The sequence below is a fragment of the Bombus vosnesenskii genome, unplaced genomic scaffold (assembly GCF_011952255.1).
Source record: "Bombus vosnesenskii isolate JDL3184/JDL3185 unplaced genomic scaffold, Bvos_JDL3184-5_v1.1 scf7180000013262, whole genome shotgun sequence".
Lineage (NCBI taxonomy): Eukaryota > Metazoa > Arthropoda > Insecta > Hymenoptera > Apidae > Bombus > Bombus vosnesenskii.
Window position 1 is genome coordinate 2,317,490 of NW_022882922.1, and position 21,107 is coordinate 2,338,596.

Sequence of the window (21,107 nt, forward strand, 5' to 3'; positions counted from 1 at the left end):
GTATGGCAGTAAGTGTTGATATTTTTTTTTCTTTCCTCGACCGGACTATATTATTCTCTTTCTCCGCGCGCGTCTTTGACTATGACCTTCTTGGGATGTACACGAATAAGAGTAGTCGATCTCTTACCTTACTAACCCCCTCCCTCCGTGGCACACGAGGCAGACGGTACATTCGAACACGCTCTTTTCTTCGAGTAACCTGGACTCGCTCGGAATGGAATCTTGCCTTGGGAACACGAACCACCACTATACGAGGAACTTGAACGTTCATCTCTTTTCTCTCTAGACCTTTCGTTGCTTGAACTTCGGTGAGCAACCGGCAAGAAATGATCGTCGTGCCCTGATCGTTCGATTTACAATGTTTTCGCGTCCTCGACAGTACTTAAAAGCCGTGCACCATAAAGTTATAGTGATTCTTTCCGAAACGAAGTACCATCGCGTTGTCGTTCGAAAGTTCAGAACACCGAACCTGTAGTTGGCAGGTATTTGGGAGCAAGTCGACCAATCAAAAAACAGTGCCGATCCTACGCGGTCGTTCCCTAACCGTTACAAAATGCCCTGATTGTGTTTAGTCCTTTCGAATTAACACGCTCTCTAACGTCGCCTTTCAAAGGTGTTCCAACGTGTACCGTAGATTATGCGTTAGAATAAATCACTGTTTCTTTTATCGATTCCTTCAGTTGTGTTTCTAGGTTTTCATGTTGTAAACGTTTTACGTTATAAACGGTTATTTAGGTCTTAAGTATACTATGTATAGGTTAAAGGCATCTCTATACTTTCAGCGAATTTCATTGATACACGCTATAAAGGAATAATACATATATGCGTTCTACTTAATAGTTCTTATGTGTTATATTTGAAGAAAACAGAAAATGTTTCTGTTTTACATAATTAAACTCAGTGATTTAAGTATAAGTGTAACATCTAGGTAATATTTTGTGCTCGTGGTGATAATCGTAGTAAATTGTATGTTATCTATAGGAAATATTCTTATATAAAATACATAGTACTTGCAGGGATAATGGTACCTTTTAGTGCGAATTTTTTAATAGATATATATCTCATTTATATAAATTCCTATATAAAATCTGAAATTTAGTAAATTTCGTGATTTGACATTAAGTCTTTTAAAATTTATAAAAAATCCAGATATTTAAGTTAACCTACTTACTGTGCTATTTTTTATATAATCCTCAACATACTTTCTAATTTCCCTCAAAGCTACTATAGTGCAGGGTCCTTAATGAAATTAATGATCCTTTAAAGAGATACCAGAAATGTTTCATTGATTAAATTCCATTCACTGCTTCTGAGATAATGCACCCTTTCTACTTAAGTGCATTTAAACCTCCAGTTTAAAAAACGCTCTTGCTTTGAGTAGTATGCATTTTAAGTAGTCTTCTGTGTAATTTACACTATATAGGTACAATATTTCTATGAAAATTATTTGTTAACAAATAATCGTGTTATCATGTTTTTCCATCGCTATAGTTTTCTGATTTCAAAAAAAATATGAAAGAATTGTCATTTCAATTTATCGTCGGGTTTTTTTCACAATATTAAAGGTATTTTTGTTTGTTAAAACAAAAAGGAAATAAAAATTTGAGAAGTGAAACAGTGTTAAAATTCGTTGAAAGCGGACCACTGTCATCGCTGTGTCACTCGCGTTTCTAAAAAAGAATCTAAAAAAGAATGAATCAAACCTGGGGCTACTCGACCGTAACATTCTCCGCATTCTCTGCTACCACTAGACGCTGCTAACCGACTGCGCGAATTCATTCGGTTGCGAGACATCCTGAAATCGAAGACGCATCACGTATCGCGTAACACGTATCTCGGTACAAAAATTCCTCACGTCGGCAATGTTTTCGGTGGCTGTCTGCTACGACACCATGACGCGTGAATCCGCGTAAGATAGAAAATCCCGCTTATCCTGGAGAGGAGCTATATGCCCGGTTACACGGGAACGCGACCGGTAAATGGTGACACCAAGAAAGGGCCCCCAGGTGACACGATACACGCGTCTCTGTACGCATTTCGTGCAGAAGTATCTCGAGCGACATTTGTGAGACAAAAGAGGAGAAAAAGAGAAGAAACCAAATAAAAAGAAATATAAAGAAATAAGAAAAAAAAGAAAACATGTTGGAATTTTCTTTATAATTGCTTAAAAGTTTAAACATTCGATAGCAGATAAACGCGTATTAGCGAACAAAAACAAAGAAAACAAAAATAAAATGAAAAAAGAGCGAGAAACGAAAAACAAATCCAAAAGCCAGGGTGCCAGGGTGCGTAACGCATTGGGGTCGCTGGGTTTCCGAGTTTGCTAGCCACGCACGTAAATCTGCCGGAGAGTCGTTAGTCATGCTTTATTTCGCTTTAGTTTTCCGTACACGCTGAAATAGCATCAACTTTCCAGGAAGGGGCTGACTCACGCGCTTTTGAAATCCATTCAGAAAGTGACGAATGCCCATGCATGCCACGCACTACCGCCGGCTGGCCGCGCGCCACATGTGTGCCGGCTAATGGCTCGTCTTTCGTTTTATTGCCGCATATGCTGACAATGAAACGTTCCATGGATTTCGTTTTAGCCCCGGTTATCTCTACGACTCTAGAAATTGAATACCGATCGAAGAAGATCTCGATTCGGTTTCTCCGCTGCTGGGTAACCCAGGCCAACATGTGGTATACTTTCGTTCTTATGGATCTGAATATCTGTTACTTAGCACATTGCCGATAGGTAATGGGAATTCTCGTTTTCGTATAACATATGTCGACGATTGGAAGTGAAACTGACAATGAGAAATTTCGTTTTGGAACATTTGGGTTATTTCTCCAGTGTTTTTCAAATAATGATAGCTTTTTTTCTTCGAGCTGGCGACCTTTTCAGGTTATGATAGAAATTGAGTATTTTGAACTTGACTAGAAATTATTTTCTGTTATTAACATATTCTAAAGGTAAATATTTTAGTAGAGGAAATAATACATTTATGATGAATAGGGAAAGATTTTTCTACTTCACAGTTAGCGTTTCACAGTTAATGTACTGGTGACCTAATTTAAACGAAGGTATTATCTTCCGCGTACATTTCAAATTGCTTACTCTTAATTAAGCTGTAGAGTATATCACCTTTCATATAAGAATTCTGTAACCCAGTCTAATTGTTTGTAGGGAAGCAGAACGTTATGTCAGGTTGCAAGGGCTTTATTCGCATCTTTGGAAGTAGGATATCGATGTAATTTAATTATCATAAGTTTTCAGAAACTTGTTATTATTAATGAAGTATTTAAGACGCTTTACGAACCTTTTGTAGATCCATTTACTTGTGAAAGCACGAATTATACATCGATTAAAGAAAATTTTCTTAGAATTATCAAATAATATATTAATTTAAGCTACATTACCGTCTTATGTTACTTAGAAAACGTGAGTTTAATTTATCATAAGTAACACTTTTGGAACGTGTTGCCGGAATTGACGGAAATTTTTCCTTATTTTAATTTAATGTTTGACGGGGATAACATTTAATGCGAAATTAAATGCGAAAATAAATAGTTTTGATAAATGACTTTAAAAATCCATGCAACTGTCACATAACGTGTTCACTCGGTTTTTACTTTTTATACACTGCTGATTGCGTTCTACGTACACAATACAGCACGATTTCCAAGCCATATTGTTGTTCAGCGAAAATTAGTTTGGCTCTGGAGCATGTGTATGAGAACGTTTTGCTTCCAAAAAATTGAATGAAAAAGGTATTTTCACGATTGTATCGTAGCCTCGTAATTTGTAACAATTTGTAACGTTTTAGAAATCGTGTCGGTAATAATAGATAAATAGGTTACTAGAAAGAAAGGCTCGCAATATTTATATGCTTCGACAAAATGTAAAGGAAATGTGTCGAACAATACAGCAAGGAAAGTAAACAACATAGAACAAATGATGAAATTATCTAATTGAAATTCAGGCAATTTTTTACGGTACAAATATATACCACTTGATACTTAACGTAGTTCTGAATATCAAGGGAGATACTCGTGTAACGTTAAGTGCACGATGATAATATTGAACAGGTTGGGATTATAAAACTGGTGATAATTACATAAGAAATCGTGCGGTATAGCATCCAGTATTCTCGTGCACTTGGAGGCACTTATGCTTATTAAGTCCATAGTCTCCCTGTGCATCATGTGATAAGGGGTAATGAGATATGGAGAGCAGAGAATAGCTTCTTGAATAGAATGGTCCGAGCATATAATGCTGGTTCCGTTCGGAAATTAATTACAATGTTGTACGAGCAGACCGTGACAATCTGATTGAAATTCGGATTAATTCGCTGGGTGTTTTCGTTTCAAAACTGTCAAAGAATATCCAGAAATGTCAATCTTCGGAGGAGTCTCATTGTTTAAATTCATAATTAAATTATCTCCTTGAAACGGCTATTATCAAAATATGTATGTGTTATATGGTTGCCATGTGGTTTGTTAAATCCGACATCTGACCATTAGGTAAAAATTATTACGTTAATTGATAGGATCGAACATGGTCTCCATAAAATATACCCTAAATGGTAATGTCTCGTACGTGGAGGCTAGCAAGGTAATAAATGTAAGCTTTTGGTAATGTATTGTAGCTTTAAAGTGTGCCAGCATTGGCGTGAACAGGTCAAGAAAAGTTATTTCAAGCGGGCAGATACAGGTCGAAGTGAAAGGGCCATTGATTTTGTCGCGAAGACAGGTAAAAAAAAATGACAGAGTCAAAATCGAGAATCACATCCTTGAAAAATTAACCAACTTTAAAATGTCATGGTCGATCGGAATGAGAATAACCGGTACATACCGCGCGCGTGTGACTTTGTAACCGAATGCGACATACAAAAAAAAAAAAAAAAAAAAAATATGAAACGAAAAGCTTTAAAAATGTTCGTATCACGAAGTAATTCTGTTTCGGAATAGAAATCACTTTTGTAGTAATCTCCATCACACACAACGTAAATTCATCGATTTTTACACGTTTGATATATCATGCGCGATCTCGCTATTTGTAAACATTTCCGTCTGATATCTCGTGAATCATTTCGGCTCATGTTTATCAACAACAGCTTAACGTGTTACGACTTGTAATCGCATGTTTGGATACAAAGGAATATTCGATTCGACACAAAAGAATATCCAACTCAAAATCAAGTTAGATGTACGATTAAACATTTATGCAAAGTTTTTCTTATCATTCTCGCCTATCAAACTCGTGTATATGCTGTATAGATTTGAAATTAAAAAGAAAGTTATTCATCAATCTTTCAGAGTGAAATCTGTACTGCGATAATGTTGCGAGGAAAAGAAATACTTGACGCTATAAAATCGCGTGAAGTACGTGTATGTTTAGTTTCAATTGTGTTACAGTGTCTAAAGGCCGACTTTTTTACCTGTGAAATTTCAATTGTCATATCATAATTCCGATATCTCTACTTTTTATCTTCTTTACTATTTACAAACCAGTGAAATTTCACTAAATATCTGTATGACTAATAAATTGTAGTCCTACTTTAGTAACATCGTACAAGTCATTTATTTTTTCCTTGAAAGGAGAAAAAAATAATCTTTATACTAGTAATAAATATATTAATGCTAAACCGAGACTAATATTGAAATATATATATGTACATACAAATCTCTACTTAGCAATAAATATAGGTGCCGACGTGAAACAACATTTTGTCTAATTGAAGAATATCATTCTTCGTATCAATCAATGTATTCACGTGTGAATATCTAAATCTGTAAGAGAAGCAAAAAAGAAGTAGTATTTAAATTCGCATATCAATGTTATCCGTCGCGACTTCAAGAGTTTGTAATATTAGAGACGACTACATTTCTCACTGCTACCACAACTTCTTAACATTCGAACATAGTTTAAAGAACAAGTCGAGTATTTTATTGTTCCTGAAGGGACGTCTATACGCGCGACTCGCATTTTCCTGCATTCTGACTTTGCCAGGCAAGAAAATGCGCGCGGTAATCTGATTTGAGATTTACCTTAAGTGTAACAGTTCGTTGACTCTAGCGCGGGATGTAAGTGTGGCACGCAACAGCGATCCACATGCTTGATAAAGGAAACTAGAAATTTTTCGTGTCACGAAAAATGTATTATTTTTTACAGAAATTGCTCGGTTCTTACGGTAGAAAAGAATGGGCTATTACCAGCTCGACTGATCCAACCACGGTTACGTCACACATTCTTTCCTTTCCTCGTATCTTTCTTTTTATTTTTCTTCTTCAGACAAGAATTGTATCGTGTGTTCACCGATTGTTGATATACATTCAGGAGCAGGACGTTTATCTTCCTTCGATAATTCGAGAAAACTGTCAAGAAACAATGTTGATACCCATTTTTTTCGAGCGTAATTTCGTTTCCTCTCGTTATCGGTGTTTTTAATTTTCTGCGCGTCTACGCTGGAACTTGCTTTATTGAGCGTGGACCAAAGACGGATCGAGGCGGATGACAGCTGGGAAAAAGAACGAGTGAACGAGAAGGCTCGTTCGAGAAGACTTCCGAAAAACCACGGCTATAAAGATGTCGACCACGATAGGATCACCGATGGCAATATCCAATATTGTCACGTTCGAATCATTATGCTCTGTCAACACGATTTACACTTTCACCCTGTGCATACGTAATACGAAGAATTACGAGCACTCACCGTGGCTGGCATAATAATGATTCCCCTCTCGTATAAAAATGTCGGTGACTTTGGATTTTTCCTTCGAATGCATTATAAATTATAGTTCGTCGACTAAAATATCGGTATTACGTGTGAAAATATTTCGGAAATAATTTATAGTTTTCTTCTCTGTGAAATGCTTTCCGTTCATTGTAATAGAGTTTACGAGACCTCTGACTTCTTTTTTCCATAGAACATTTAAATTGGCTTGGTTGAAAATAATTCGATTGTTGATTAAAACAATTGGTAGACCATCTATATATTGTTCGATTTGATATATTTTTCCTTTCAAATTTCAACATCGTTTTTTCGAACGGAGATTCAGTTACGTCAAGAGAGTCAATTCGCCTAGCCCCAACGGCAAACATTGTATATACTGAAAATAAATTGCTTCCTTTGGAATGTCGAATCATGATTCTAACATTATTCTGTATATGTATATCGCGTTGGTAAACTAAAGCAGTTCAGGACCATGACAAACGCTGATAATTAAATTTATGGAGAGGAACAGTCAGTCAAAATCGCTAATCGTCACGATATTAAAATATTATTTAACGTTGATTACAATCGAGGATCGGCATCGGCGTCGGTTCCTTTGGGGATCGGGTTTAATAGCTGCTAACAATCTTGCTCGCGCGTCGATATGCATCACATTTGAATAAATTAAAGTCATATAATGAGTGCAATTATGCTCCAAATGGCCTGTCATGTGTGCTGGTATTTATTTGTTATTTTTCCTGATAACATCCCAGCCGACTCGTGAATATTAATCAAATTTACTGTAGCCATCGCTGCGACAAATCCTACGGTTGTTCTCAATTGTGGTTTATTTTCGTTTAATTAATGCATTTGTCGTCATTTTTTTTTCGTCTTTAATCATCTTTTTATTGATCAAAAACGTCTTATTTTTCTCTCCAAAATGCGATTCTATGTATTATATCCTCGATATATTTACGTTTGTTTTTATGTTACATTCTTGCTTGTAAATTCAACATTTGTACTAATATACCAATGAACAGGATTAATTAACATTTAATGCATTTATACTTACGATTACTGGATTGTATCTATTAGGGTAAATCCATTAATTTAACAGAAGCGGCCTCTGTTATTTTTGGCATTTAACTCGAAGAAAGGAAAGGAATATTCGTTATTTAAGCAAGCAGATAGTGACTCGTTGTTTGGTAATTACTGGAATATATTTTCTTTCGCTTGTTGTTATTCTCCACAATATCATCTTTCTTCGAAAAGACGAAGAAAATCTTAAAATAATCTCTTCTATTCGCCGGATAGCAATTAACATTTTCCTGTTGATCAAAGTTATAGGTAATTCAATCTTTGTTCGTTTTATTTTTCTCTGACGCATGTCTCGATTTCAACATTCAACGATTCATGTGGATCTCCTTATTTGCCCATTGAAGGCTTTTGAATATGCAATATTGACCGTAACCGGCGCCAGAGATTCTACCCGCGCAATTCGATTTGATCTTGGATAATACACGCGAACGTTCTTAATCATCGAACCTACGGCTTTAGAAAAAATCGTGGCGTGCGTGTCCGTAGTGGGTCGACCGGCCTCTGTCTCAGGTTTTCCCACATGTAGCGACCTTCGGGCAAGCTACAGCCTTTTATATCGATGGCCTTGCAGTTGAATATGCGTTCTCGTAGCAAGTGCGTTGTCTGTTTGCATCCTGGCGTACGTTTCCTTTTTCCTTACCTCCACGAGAATACCTACAACGTGGGTGGCCGTTCACGCTCCTGGACACGTGTTTCACGTTACTATTTCCAATGAAAATTCACGATCGAATTTACTACGAGTTTCGATTTTCAATACGTTTCCGGTTCGATTGATGCAACAGGAGTAACTATAGGTAAAACTAACAGATGGTGTAGAAAGCATAAATCATTCGTAGTATGCATAAAATATTGAGGCTTTACTATGCCTATTAAATATAGATATACATACGCTATAATATGCGGTATAACGTGATGTATAATATATAATGTATAATATTCTCATTACTTCCAGGAATTAACGTTATATCCACACGTAATGCACAGTGATAAAATAATTTTGTAGAAGGATATGAATAAGATTGTTTTATCCTGATATTGCAACAATCTTTGTATTTTGATTTCTGTCCTCCTTTCCTGGAAATAATCATTTTACCATTTTTATATAATCTTCTTGTGAACATCATGTTGTTGAGCTCCTTATGCTATCAATACATCCTGCTGTTACTGAAATGCTGAGCACCTTGTCCAATTTGCTCGTAGAACGTTCAAACATCGTCAATGTGTATAAAATGAGGTCGTTGTACATCCAGTGGAGATCTTGCGATAAAATTATAGAAATTAAATTTTTTGTTTTGTGTGTTATGCCTATGCTTATGTGAATCTATTGCTTTCCTTTTTTAATATTGAATATGTAGGGAAAATGTACGTTGCATGTTGTGTAAGTTCTATTACATATTATATAGAAAGCAAGATATGATTTATAAAATACTAACAGTTTGTGTAGAATACTTTCTCTAAAAATAACTATCTTTTCCGTAATGGTTATTCCCTATAATAATGTTAACGTTGCAATTACCTGTTTTTACTTGAATGATAAGCGAAAATCATACGAAAAATAATTTCTAAATTATTCATAGAAAATTAAAAAAGAAACGCATCCTAGCAGGTTGCGTATCAATCATTTCTTTAAAGTTTTACATCTCACCCGGCTATTGTAATACACTTCATAAGTCATGGTTAAACTTGCAAAGTATCCAAAGTTTGAGCTTCATAGAACAATAGACGGCTAAACAAGTAGTCCACTGATCATTCCAGTTAACACGTTCTTTCTTCAGTTCGTGTTAGTGTAACAATTGAGCGTTGATTACACCAGGAAAAGTGTATTGTATCCGAAGGGGTGAAACGTGTAATTTATACGAATTTGTACAAGAATTGGTGGAAATTAGCTTACCATGGGAGGGGGCACGGTGTTTGTGAAGTGAAGCACATTTCCATTTGTATGACACGTCGTAGTGCAAGAGAAACCGCTTGCTTGCATTGTAATCTGATCTATAATCTGTTTTATTCTCAATCAAATTCAGAATCCTGCCTAATTAGAAATTAAATCACATTCAAGCGGCATTTCATAGCTTTTAATTGAACCAGATCATCTTTCAGCCAGATGGTTTTCGTTTCCGCTCTCTTCTGTCGAATAGTCAAAGGTCGAGCGCCAAATTAAATCTACCTCTGTTTGCAACTTTATGAAAGGACACAGGTAATGGAAAAATAAATTTATGCTGTTGTCGTTAACAAAGAAATTGTTTAAGTAAACTCTGTTTGATCGACTCGTATGTATTCTATAGTCGGTTAACTTCACAATGCTGATTATAAGATTTTTAAGCGCGATGAAAATGGCTAAATAATAATTTGTATCTTTAATCTCTATAGCTCGTTAAACTAATTTCATTAATTTCTACGATAAAAATTATTTTCTTGGAAAACCAGTTCTCTACGATAATACATTGTTAAAAAGAACGACCTATTGGACGAAAAAAGTAGAAAATCGCTGATGAAAATCTGTTACGTGATGGTCTCAAAATTTCAAAAATTTCCCTGGGTTTGACGCGTGTCGTACATGCACTAGCTTAACGAAATACGTCAAGGATATATTATATCGAGGCGTACGCATTTTGCCGAAGCAGTATGATCACGATTACATGAGGCAGCTTCTCGTCCTCGGTAACCTGGTAACATGAAACTTTTCTTCAACCACGGCTTCTCTCGAGTCGCTCCGATATTGGAAATATATCGGCCGTTACTTCGACAGCCTCTAATATGAAAATGATTAAAATATGAAGAAGTCCGCGGGAAAGTTAAATTAAAGATGAACTAAAGTTCGAGCAAAGCTTTTCCCCTCTGCCCTCGATAGAGAGAAGTTGCATTTTACCGAGTCTAGCTGTTTTGTCGACTGCTTCGGAAAGATAGCCGCTACTCTCGCGAAATTTATTGGCCGACCGGCGTGGATTTCTTAAGGTTTCCATCAGCGGTCGTATTCTTCGGTTTAATTGCCTCTGAGTGATAATCTAGAAGTAATTGTCGCGTTGGGTCCATTTATAAGGTTGGTTTAGTTGTTAGTTTCGAGAAATTTTAGAAGACACAGAAATTTTGAAAACATTCAAAATTGATATAATTCGATCGTGTCGAAATGTAAATCGTTTAAGTATAATTTGTGTTTCTTGTTCCACATTATTGGAATTTTTATTTGAGGTTCCTATAGATTTGTTTTATTAAGAAATCAAGCGATTCATTGTTACTGGCGTATAGGCTATTTTTTGTCTTGGACTGATTTTGCATTATATCATGCTATATACATAGTTGTGTTGTTTCTCGTTTCAGATATATTAAATATATTTTCAGTTATATGAAACTATAAATATACAAGTCGTATTGCATAGTTATACAGAGTAGAGTAAATCTACACGATTTCTGTTGCGTATGCAGTAACGCTGAAATTCAGTACTCGCCTTTTTTTAGTAAATGAACACGCGAAAAAATCTTATTTGAACTTCCACGTTTCCGATTTTTACGAAATATACGACTATTTTTGTACAGCATTTTATATTCGTTTGTTCGTCGAATTTTTCATTTTTCCTGGCGGAGTGAAGTAAAGAATTTGTTTAAAGTAAAAAATTAATGTTATCAATTCACTCGTCATTCGCCAGTCTCTACACCACACTGAATTCGATTATACAAGACAAATGTCTCCAATGACACAAAATCAGAGCTTTTGGTGTCTTGCGTCAGTCCAAGAATTATCAAAGACAATTTATAACAACGTTCGCTCCCTTTCATCGTGATAACACAGCGAAACTCGTAGAAAAATGTGCTCCGTTTCGGGTCTTTGTCCGAGACCAAAATTACTATCGCGAAGACAAATGTCCACCGAAACATGTCCAACGAGAAAACACATTAAACGTTTTCTGTACACACCTAGATCCATCCGTTATGAAAAAAGTAACATTATACACACGGAGAGCCGACTAAAATAAGTTTCATCAGATCAATATCGAGGAATTAAAGTTGTGAAAGATCGTGCTCGTGCAACATCGAAGAATCTCTTGAAAATGCGCGACAAGGAATTACTTACCTCTCAATAGGACGTGTATGGGAACAAACAGTAAGGAGACACACTGAAAAGGATCCGATCTACTTGACGAAAGAACGTGATGAACAGGTACGAGTCTTTGATCACATAGTAGTCAAGTGCTGAACTTCGAACGAAGATTGAGAACGTTCCTACGCGAGAATAGTAGAGTTACAAGAACTATACACCTACTGACTCGTGCTGTCATTCTTTGAATATTTCTCAAAGCTATTCGGTGTTAGAAATAATTTTTTAAACGCTGGCTTCCTCCGGATGGCTTTGCGGTAAAACACGGAAGGAGTAACAAATATCTAGTATAAAAATAAACTTTCCCTAAATGCGAGGAGTTTCTTTGCTTCTATTTACTAAGAATCCTGGCCTACATCGATATCGTTTTTTCTAACGTTCTAGTCCCCAGGAAAGCCTATTGACTACCAAACCCTCTATCCTTTATCTCCTCTTAACTACTATCACTTGTAGTACTCCCTAATCATACTATCTGCTTACTTTCCCGGAAGTATAAATGGACGTAACAGCAATTCTAGCAATCGTAATTTAATGATAATTTAAAATCACCGCTGAATGAAAAAGGAAAAACAATTCCACTGTACAAAATAACTGGAAAGGAGAAATGTAATAGATTCGATTAATTTACTGGCGAATAATCTGGTTAATTGAGAACTGTATAATGGTAATATACCTAAAATAGGAATAAATTTATATCGCGGTGGTATCGATTCTACGAGATATGGAGTTGACTTGTGCTAGCAGGGACTTAATTCGGTGATCGGGTTATGAGAGTGTTTTGCAGCCTGCTCTTGGATTCGAGTCACGTTCTTAATAATCGATTGGCATTGAAGTTTTGTTTCATGAACTGCTTCCAATTTTCTGTATTCCCGAACAGGAAGACCAGATTTATTTGAGCCACGAAACGGTTAATCTCTCCATTTCCTGGCGTATTTCAGGGACCTTTCTTTCCTTGGATCTCTCTCTCTCTCTCTCTCCTCTCCTCTCCCCCCTCTCTCTCTTTGTCCACCACGAGCCGTTTGTAGCTGCATTAAATCGGGGCCGCTTTGTCGGCGCTACGATCCGCATACGGACGAGGTTACCTAGGGAGAATTATGAAGTGGCAACGATAAACATTTAACGTGCAGAAATGCAGGATTGCGCGGTCTGGGAGGATTGCCGCATCTGCTTGAAATTCAAGGCGATGTATGCGCCCGCGGCTTTCTACACACAGCAAGAAAGACCTTTTCGGCTTAACCTATTTACCGCCGAACGTACGGGTTAATGGGTTAAAAGGGTACGTATATGTGTTCTAGCGCGCCCTTTCGCCGCTTTTCTTCGTCGTGTCATCTTCGCCATCCTCGTCATCGTCGACGCTGTCGTTATTGAGGACAGGTCGCAATGAATAGTAGATAAGATACGGTTGTTTCAGGCAAGCTAGGTAATTCGTCAAATTCAGCTATGGACAATCTTTAAACCACATATATCTAAAAATAGGTTCTTTGATTCGTTACTAGTGGCACAATAAAGAGTGAAGTGTTCAGGACAAAATTTCCAACAACGATATACACCGGCTCACAGAAGTATCTGTTTCAACACTTACTGGAGGAAATTTTATATTTATATTGTACGTGTTCTCTAAAACATTTTGCAATTTCATTAACACTGTGACGAGACTCTAGTATCGTGATTATATTATGTCTCTTAAGTGAGCAATTTTATGTACGTGTTACATGTAACATAGTTATACGAGAAAAAAGAGAATGGTGTAATTATATAATTATAGAGGAATGAAAATTGAATTTTATTCTAGTGACGAATTAGCCTAAAAGGGGAACAGGCATGCATCAAAGTGAAAGAACAAGCGGAGTAGAAAATTATTTAGCTGGAATGTGAGTAACTATTTCGGGAATTAGTGTAGCGATTTTTCGTCAGGTGGATAGCTTCGATTACCAAGCGGGGGTATCAGCGATATTCGCGAACGGTCAAAGGATTGGAATACTGGCAGAACAAGAATTTTCTTCCGGTTTTATTTTAATAGTAACTCATGTGCAAGAGGTATTTGAATTCATTCATTTCGGCTGACTAAACAAGAAAACGTTATTGAAGCGTTACTCCCACCTGCACACTCGCTTTCTAAATATTTGCCTCGAGTCGAATGAAAACGAATGCGAACTTTGTTCGTGAAGAGAAATGCCTGTTTAGCGTGATCGTTCTGCTTGCTTCAGGTAAATTTTTTTTGAAGTACGACGATGAAACGAGAAAAACGCGGAACAAACACGCGTAACAATGTGATTATAAGATCAAAGTATACACCATACGTTTCAATGGTGTTATATAATGTAGATAACGTAATATAGAATCGTTTTATCGAAATTATGGAACTTATTTGTCCAAAGTGGCTTTTCATAATCTTCCAAATTGTATCATGAGATTGAAATGTAGATCGTAGATAGTAGCCGATATTTTTCTAATCTGAATGAAGATTGGCTGTGATGAAGGTTTTTATTTAATCTACGCGTGACAAACCCCAGAAGAAAATACGTTTGCCTTATCCACCAATAACTATTTTAAAAATGAACAATTACTTTTTATCAAGATTAGACACGAACTCTCATTGAAACGCGAAATAAAACTAAACTTTGCTAGCAGAAGCAAATTTCATATTCGGCACAAGATAGTAGAAGAGCGAGTGCATAGAAGAAGTAGTTGGCGGGGGTGTCGCGTTGTTTAGGCATGGCCGATGTTAAAGATGCATCTTCTAAAATATTCATCGTTCATGGGAGTCGTCCGATGAGACGACGACGTTACTCGTGCTGTTAGCCTTGCGTTGAAATCCACTTAAGATCCAGGATATCGAACAAAGCCGTCCTTTGGAAATTCACTGAAGGACCCGGTTAATCTCGAGTATCGGCAAGTTTCGCTACCGATTCTGGTCCTAGCGAGATAACCATTTTGTATACAGGGTAAATTCGCGTATGAACCGCTAAAACGTAGTAGCCTATACTGTCCAAGCCTTCCTAAGATCCAAATTGTTGAAACACATCGTTGTTTAATGGAACGTTCGAGTGTGTTTATATCGCAGGACGATTGTAGTCTACGATTGTAGAAAATTGTTGGCGGACTTTCTTTTGGAAACAACAATTCCTTGATACCTTAGGATCCAAAGAGTAGATTAATCCAGCTTTGCATCTTGTTTCTCGTTACCTGGAAATTAGAAGGAGCGCTGTTTTACGTAATTTACCACTTGTCACAGTTTGTTTGCAGTACCCTTTATTCACAATTTATTCGTTTCTGTATGGCTGTCAACGTTGTTGCCTAAACCATCAGCCGTTGACAGTTTATTTGTAGTTTCGCTTTGAAAGATTGTAGGTGCCTCGTAAACGGAACGTTAACACGTTTCTCGTCGAATAGGTCACTAGTGACCCGTAATATTTACCAGAAACTGAGTTAGAATTGTATAGCTAAGAATATTCCTCGGTTTAATATCGTAGTGAAACCAGAGTATGAGAAAGGGAACCGAGCAAACAACTTGACATGGTGATTGTGATAAACTCCTGAACTTTGTTTTAATATTCCCGGAATGTTAAAGTTTGTTTAGTACTAAAAGTGCAAAATTACGTAGTTGCTTGGGATTAGTTACGAAAATTGGTGACAAATTAAAATCGAGACAAGGTTCTGCTTTTTGGTTATAGTATTTAATTTAATATTTGTACGAAAGAATGTTTTTCCTGTATTGTAATCTGTAGTATCTTCGAGAACGTTACATTGAAGTCAGTGTAGTGATGCAAAAACTATCGGTGGTTATCGTTTTCGTGCAACGATCCTTTGTCAGTAGTCCTGTATTTCATATCCTTCTTTTGCTTGAAATCGATAAATGCCTGCAATGAACTACATGTAGATGTAACTATAATCATTTACTTACATTTTCCGTTCTATACTTTGCTTCTCTTCTACTTTTTTTGAAAAATTATAATGGAACATTAAATCAAATTATACCTGCGACCGTGTGAAGCTATATGCAGCGTATATCCTCGTAGCGAGTTCTAATCTGTTCTGCTGAAAATTTATATTCACAAAAAGATAATATGCCTCACATGATTTAATGTTTATCCCATCAGTTAACATTGAATTTAATTACATAATAAAAAGATTTAGCGGAGTTATGTGGAATTGTATGACACATTTCCATAAATTACCTTGAATAATATTATACCGTTCATTAATCATCCCCTTTAAGTACAGTAATTAGAGAGAAAGGCACGTGTTTCGATAATTTGAAGGAAACGTAGAAAACGCGAAGCAGTGCATTAAATACAATTCCTTAAAATCAGTGTTTTCTCGGGACAATGATCCCTTCATTTTCGTTCAGTAATTTCGTTTCTCTTCGATGGAAGGAAGGAAATACGTGATATATCTTTACGAGTAATTGGATTTACGTGGTATTTCCCTTTGTACGAGTCGCAACCAATCGCATGCATAACATTAAATTAACTTATTCGATCACACGGCGGCATTACACGCTACGGAAAACATCGTTCCTCTGTGAAATATTATACATTTAAACAGATATTTAAATCTGGCTTTCTCTGACTCGCTGTGAATTCACTTGTAAAAGTGTTTAACAGCGGTGATTGCTCTGTGGGACGTTAATTTCATTTTAATACGTATTCGACTAAAATAATTCATTTACGAATGACTAAATTGCTGGAAAATAAATGGCGTTAACCAACAGAAGGCCAATCACGTGGCAAAGAACGGTAAAGTAAAACCGTGATATGTGCGGCTGGCGATGTGTTAGATTTTATTAGGTATATCGGAATTTCAAATTGAGGCTTGTTCGAAAGATCGCGATTCGCATATGTTGTTTTATCTCGTGCATATTACCCGCGTTACCTTGTTTATCATTATTTATCGCTTTACATTTCTCGATTATAATTTATAATGCGTTAATTGTTACAAAAATGTACGTGTAATTATTAAAGCCTTCGTTCACTTGATTTTCACGCAAATATTTATTACCAGCGATCGTTCGAGTACCGTTAGGCATTGAAATTGGAAAAATGAAGTACCCATACTTTATTTCATCATTAAAAAGTTATTTTAATTGGATAGCTTAAATTTCCAGATGATTTCGTATTATATGAATAATATTTAATTATGGAAAATGGAAAAACGCCGGGGAAATATAAAACGAACAGAAATATTGCTTTATCTGCTTTTCGAACATAGTGCTTGAAGATAACTGTATCGTAAATACATAGTATAGGGGGAAATGATAACTGTAGATATTGATCTTGCGTATTTTCATTTTTGCAAATAATATCGCATTTTCTTTAAATACTGACATGCACTTTTAGGATATTATTACCGTTATGGAATTTCTTGAAATATCATTGCATATTTATAAGATTAATCCGACACAGCACAAACACTTTTAGAAAATATTTCGATTGAAGAAAGAAACGAAGCCTGTCAGATACCTCGTCAATATTTAAGCTTTGAACATCATCGATCTTTACAAGTAATATTACTAAAGTCGTAATTTCGTCCCATATTCAATTCTACTCTATTTTATTACATCCCGGTACAATAACAGATCACCTACGCTATATCAGATATTAAAGTTGAAAGTAATAGCAAACAGTTTCTAAAGCAATATCCGCGCGTCTAGCTATCGTACTAGCTGGCGACAGCTAGGTACGGATTGCTGCGTTCAAATACTTCTAACGAGGCCAGACACGTTGAAAGAGGAAGTTATGAGAGGGATAAAATATCGGAACCGTATTTTACGCGACGTAGCATCAGGTGATTATAGAGAAATAAATCTCGCTCGATTCACCCGCTGACAGTTTCGAATAGACTTTTCAGATTGCAATGATTGTTGCTCGCGTCGTATTTATTATTTGCCTTACACTTTATCCGAACGAAACATAACCCTGAAACGTGTGAATTATCGCGACGGCCGCGTCACCGGTGTGTCGAAAGATTTTTAGGCGATTGCGATATGCTTCTCCAAAGAATTATGATAATACGATGCAACATTTCTCATACGTTAACATTTGACGTAAAGAAACATAAAAAACATGACACGTGATTGTACGAAATATTTCACCCGAAAATTGACGATTACTACTTAATCTGTATTTTTCATGTTTCGAATGATCGATGGATGTTGATTTGACAAAGTGTTGGAAAATTTTGGTGTAGGTGATTAGTCCTTAGGTATTGATATCAGTATGCTCTAACGCTCCTACATTCCATTCGAAAGAGGAAAACCCTTCCATTTTCCGTCTTATTTTTATACGTGGAACAATTTTTTGTTTGAATGTCCGCGTCACTTCTCCTTGCACACTCTCTATGAATAAGTAGAGATTACGAGTATTCGTTTATCACATGCTAGAAGGTATAGATTAATTACGTGCTACTTTCCTAATGCAATTACTGCCTTTATATTTCTATGTATTTTCTTTTCTACATATCTACATGAAGCTCACAAGCGAAAAACGTGATAAATCACATTTCCCCTTTTTCATAGAAGTACAATCTTAAAAATCAACGTAAAAAGAAAATTTCAAACAGACTATCTCAAGTACACAACATAATACCAAAGAAATCACTCTTCATAAATCTTATCTACGTCTTATCTCCAAAAGCAAAATACTCAAGGTTGATCATGTCGAATCGTTCGATAAACATAAAAACATCGTCGAACGCGAGAATCTAGAGCTTGCTCATTACACGTTACACGTGGACGTGTAGATACCATTTCAGGAATGCCAATATGACGAATTTCCCCAGGGAGAACCTGGAGCTTCGTCGCAGCGTGTTGCGGAGGAATCGCGACCGGTGCCATCGACACGATAGAGAGTCGTTACGTCGGCTAACGTTAACACACGCACACAATGGTGGCCGCATCGACGATAGAGAAGCAACACAGCTCGAATTAGATACTGTTGTTCTAGGCATTCACTTAATGCCCACCTTTGGGACCTGTCTTGGTAACTCTGCGGTGGGTAGCATGGTGAATGACCTAGAAATTCGTGCGGCCGGCTCTATGCAGAGAGCCAGAACCGTGCAATTTTACCTTGGCGTGCAATCACCTGACACGGGATTCGGTAGAAGAAACAAAAACACGTTCCATAAGCTATCCCATTCCGGCGCTTTGCTGGCTATACGAGTTGCAAGTGCCAATAATATCGCGAGTCGACATGCTACAACGTGTATTAAAGCGACTATTTGATAAGAAAAAAGTTGCAATTTTTATCATTGTCTATTACCTGATTTTTTTTCTTTTGTAAGTTCCTAAATCCCTAAAAGTATTTTATATTGTACATTTTATAGAGGAAGGTGAATATCGAAGTTTTACAATAGGAAGATTACGAAAATTTGATGACGCTTCTAAATATATATGTGTTTCGTAAGAGAATGATTATATACATATATATAAATCAAATAGTTACGTAAATGCTAGACAGTCATTTTAAGACGGCGAGTTTTTAATTTTCGAATACACGTCTGCTGCCAATCACTATCGATCAGGTTAAGGTGTCAATGATGCGATTCGGTACGGATAAATTGGAACGTAACATGCGGAAAATTTTGTAACGTTATATGATGGTGAAAGGTGACTGATGGTAACGCAGGGCGGATGCTGCATGTTTTTTAATTATGTATTGTTGAGGTTATTTGATGTGTAAACAGAGAAAACTCGTCGATAAATTGTAAGGCAGAAAATATATTTAAATAGAAGTGTAATTATACGTAAGAATACAATTTGAGCTGGTCCAGATCCGCACGCTAGCTGTGTTACCCAATAACAGAAAACCCCGAAGCCAACGTCGCCTATGTACTGTTTATCGTCTGTCTTCGTCGCAGTCTTTTGTCTATACGCTGTCGATGGCTTTAGTGTTTGAGAAAACTAAAAAGACCAGATGTAGAGTTTTCTTAGAAGTGGTAGCCACTTCAACATGTATCAATGCGAATTTCTTGCATGGAAGCGAAACGATAAGCGCGAAGTTTTTATTTTATCGATCGTTTCAAAAAAAAAAAGAAGGTCGAGTTGCAGTAGCGTGAACAGAGGAAGCGGAGCGTTACGAGGTGAAGTATTGTAAAATAATAATTACCGAAGGAAGTAGGCGAAGAGAGAAAGCCAGGACTAAAATCCATGAAAAATAATACGTTTATTTAAAATTGAAAGCGAGTATTTCATTTCCGTTGCAGCTTAACACGCCAAGCGTATTAATGTATTTTATTTGCCATCGTTAAATTCGATGCTGCAATAACCCGAGCTAAAAAAACTTCAAATTCAATTTCTGTTATTAACTCTCCTTTCAGTCTTTCAAGGCTCTCGGATTTTCTATGGTTTTGATCGTTTTGTTAAACTATCTAATGGGCTCTTACACATACACGTTCTTGTTCCCTAGTGTGTTCAAATTAGTGTAGAATTTATTCTTTTAAAATGTGATTTTTTTTTTTTACTATACTTTACTATAATCTCATACAATCTATAAAATATTAGAACCTTCATGATATTTATAGCGTATTTATTGATGTTCAAATTTAGTTAAACCAAAAGCTTCACGAATTTCTTGATATTTATCAACAATCTCCAATAACAGCGACACTTTACCACAAATAGTGTAATTCGCGAAAAATGAAGTCGATCCACCGATCAATCATCAATTTCAATTTAACAAACTACGAATAAAGCGAGAGATGATAAAGTCGGAGGCATCGTTGGTTAACGGTTCGTGAAATTGTGTAATCAGATGTTCGCAACTATTATTCGTGCGGCTCGTTGTTCACGAAATATATTCGCATCGTTTATCGAGATAGATATCCTTATTGCGTGGATTTTTATCCGCTGGCCAGAAACCACTGGATATATTTTCCCGAATCCACTAGAATTTTTTAATTTGTCATGAAACTACCACAGGCATGCAACAGTCACACGCGATATTAATCTATTGGATTCGTTCGTGTATTCAATGCAAACGCAGCAATTTCGTTGAAATTTGGAAATTCTGTAAGATCGCGGCTTCGTTAATTATTTTCGATCCAACCAACGGGGCTGAATATTTCATGCGATTTCACGCAATTTCACGCGTCACAAAGGCGGACGTGAAACGTGCACAGCCGTGGAAAATTGTGCGCCGGTTATTCCGAGAAATCGACGCAATTGATTAGTCGTACGTGATTCAGGGGCTCTCTCCTACCCGTTTGTAAACGTGACGTACGAT